Raw genomic sequence first — 3406 nt, 5'->3', positions numbered from 1 at the left:
TTCATTGACTAGATCAATACCAACACCTTAGCCCAAGTGATACAATCAGCAACACCATTGCATCAAGTACATCTTTGAAAATGACATTTTGTGGTAGTTATTAATCTATCACCTTTAGCTGTGTGAATTAAATCAAGATCCAAGACCAACCCAACATATAGTGAATAAACTCTTCAATATAACAACTTTACCCTTTGGGATGGGGAGTTAGAAGGTGTTGGGGAGGGAGGGATAGATGGGAAGAAGGATAGGGGAAGGTTAGCAGTGTGGTCAGAGGACACAGGTGAGAAGGAAAAAGAGAATAATAGGAAAATAAAGAACTCCAAATGAGGAGCAAAACAGGGATAAAAAGGGAAGATGAACAATGTAGGAGAGCAAGAAAGTGAGTGTTGAGAGAGAGAGAGAGAGAAAGGAAAGAGAAAAAGAAGAAAAGAGAAAGGAGAGAAAAACAAATATTTGCAAAGAGTAGGGAAAAAATTAAAGATATGAGCAAGAGAAAAGAAAAGAGAAAAAACAAAATAATAAAACTAGTTTTGGGAATAAAATATAACCATGAAGATGAAGAGCCTCTTTCAGGTTATGTCTCTACTGTCACAATAGACAACGTGGGTAGCAGTGTGCAGATATAAGTCAATGAGTCTCAGCAAGCTAGTCACAGACCCATGAGATTCAGGCAGATTTCTGGCTGCAAGTTCCCAAGTTGAGCTCCCTGTCCTCATGTAGGATTGAACTCTGGAGAGTTGTATTGCAGGTTCCAGCTGCCCTTCCCCTGAAGATATTCCCGGTCCTGCTGGGAGGTGAAGATGACTCCAACTTAACCCAGTACAGTGGTCTGGTGGTCTGGTGTCCTCTGTGTCTTTGTAGTGTGGAACCCGGTGGCTGTACAGAGGAGGGGGGGGGTGTCCAGTGGATTGCTGCTGGGGCACGGGCTGATTTGGCACTTTACACTCGACTCGTGGCATTGCTACGGCGTCCGCAGACCTGCCTGTCTGCAGCGGGCTGATTTGGCATGTTTCACACGACTCACGACGTTGCTAGGGTGTCCGCAGACCTTCCTGTCTCTGTGATGTTTGTTAATTGTTCCCATTTTGGTTCAATCAGCTTGTCCATCTATGTGGGAATTCAGCTATCTAGTTGTAAGAATAGATCACAAGAAGTTTGTTAACTAAGAGAATTAAGTCGTTTCTGGGAAATTCCACAAGTCTGTTAAAAGAATGCCAGAAAACTTTGAGACCTTGTAAAAGTCTCACAGGAGAAAACAGGTTTTCCTAGTTTTCTTATTTACCATTTTCCGGGATCAGAGGACCGCGACCCAATGACTCTAGGGGTGGTAAGAGAGATGCGACTCACTATGCACATCTGTGATGTTTATGGTGGGCTGGTGGGCTTGATTCTTGGCTAAAGTTGTCCTGCTCTCTTGCTACTATCTGATAAGAAGAGGGCTGCGGTGTGCTCTTTGATGTACAGGATTGGTGAATGGAAACAGGGGACTTGTGAATTCTCCTGTAGCTTTTATGAGTCACTTAAAGTCATTTGTCACCAGAGGTTAAAAATCAGAAAGATGATAGCCAGAATAACTAAGCTGCTTTCCTACATGTATAAAAGCCTTGCTTCTTTCCTTTGTGATTGTCGAATAGTGCCAGAGGAATTAAACTGCTGTTCGTCCCCCAGGCTGTCTCCTTTTCTTTCTTTAAAAGTCGGTGCTTTCCGGGGTTCCAGGTCTCCCTCAAGAGAGACCAACAACACATCTATATCGTCTAAATAAAGTTAGACTTGGCTAGAGAGCATATTCTAGAGAATTGGTTAGCTGCTTTTTAACCAATGCAATTAGATCACCATAAAAGGCGGGAAAAGGAGTCCATAAAATTTTGAAACTGCTTTTCCCCTCAAAAAATAAAATAAAGAATACCCATACCCCTGCAGCTAACCCTGACAACTACCTTCATTCACAGTGCTTTATACTTAAACCATGATGGGGGAAATGAATAAAAGCAGAGGGCCACTGCTTTTAAACATTTCACGACAATCCCGATGATACTTTTAGCCTCTGCTCATGCTTTACAACAGTGAATCAGGACAAGACATAGATTTTCTAATGTGCATTTCATCACCAAAGGACTGAAAATGTCTGAGCTTTTATTCTGTAATGTTTCTAAGACCGTGTCCATTGAATGCAAACAAAAAAGGAAGACGTCTTGGCAGAACAGGAGAAGAGACACAAACTTGATGATTGGATCGATTTAAATATTATTCAGGGCATATAGCCTAGTCCATTCTCTAGCTGTTTCTATGGCTTGGGCTTCATTGGTCTTCCACTGCTCCGCTACATTGTTTGCTAATGGGTCGTCTGGATTAGGAGCACTTAACAAAGCCTGGATCGAGAGCAGAACTGTGCGGATCTGCAGTGCTGGGGACCATTTATCTTTCAAAATATCTAAACATATTCTTCCCAGTTTGTCTACATTAGGATGATAAATTTTGGCCATGAAACGTACTTTAGGTGCTGCCATTGGGTATTCTTCTGGAAGAAATAGTTCAAGTTTAAAAGTCCCTCCCTCAAAGGGGGAATCCTGGGGGCCAGCAATGACCACATGAAAATAAGGAGCGTTGCTCTCATCTGGTTCCGCTTTAATGCCAGGAACTGGTTCTGCCAGCAAACGCTGAGTTACCTTGATGATCCTGCAGGGCAGCCCGACCATCTTGTCAGATCCCGTCTTCCGCCTCTGGTCGAGTCTCCGGCTCCGCTCGCCTCATGCCTCATCTAATCACTCTTTAAGGCATATGTATGTATCTGCTTGGCATGACATATCCTTTATGAGAGAGGGGTCAAAGTTACACACACACACACACACACACACACACATATTTAGTGGCACAGAGATGAACACATGTTTTCTGCCATTAGGGGCTTATAGTTTGTTGGGTGAGAAATCTGTCCATTTATACATGTGTGCAATACAGTGTTCCAGGTATGATGATATCAAGGTACAGTAGAGGTCAAAGGAAGAATGGTTGGTTTTGGAAAGGCACCATCAAGGAGAGTGCCATGAACTGAGCAGGTGGGAGTAAGAGCATATTGAAAGGGTCCTGAGGTATGGCGCCATTGTGGTGGACAGAGAGTTGCAAATAGTGGCTAGACCGTGGACTAGTGGGAGGGAAGTGAGGTACAGTGAGAGAAGAGAGATGAAGCTGACATAACCCACCTAGCTGTTGGAGGCCAGGTTTTCTCCCTGAACTGCTGACTCTGCCATTCTTCACTCACTTTTGGCTCGATGCTATCCCCTGGTAGCTATACCATCAGTTGAGGCCCATGGAACTCTTTGGAAAGTGCAAGTGAAAGCTCACAGTTTGATGGCCTTTCTTCATTAGAGAATAGTGACTTAATTTGTTTCCTTAATCTTTTTGG

General features: G+C 43.4%; 1 pseudogene; it reads right to left on the bottom strand.

Moving 5' to 3' along the window:
* Positions 1–2225: 2225 nt before the first annotated feature.
* On the bottom strand, positions 2226–2714 carry LOC101702561 (ubiquitin-conjugating enzyme E2 N pseudogene; annotated as a pseudogene).
* Between the last annotated feature and the right edge of the window lie 692 nt (positions 2715–3406).

The sequence above is a fragment of the Heterocephalus glaber genome, unplaced genomic scaffold (genome assembly GCF_053883595.1).
Source record: "Heterocephalus glaber isolate CG9 unplaced genomic scaffold, H.glaber_assembly_v1.0 deba00001594, whole genome shotgun sequence".
NCBI lineage: Eukaryota > Metazoa > Chordata > Mammalia > Rodentia > Bathyergidae > Heterocephalus > Heterocephalus glaber.
The sequence above is the reverse complement of the archived record's forward strand: the minus strand, read 5'-3'. Positions and strand labels throughout refer to the sequence as shown.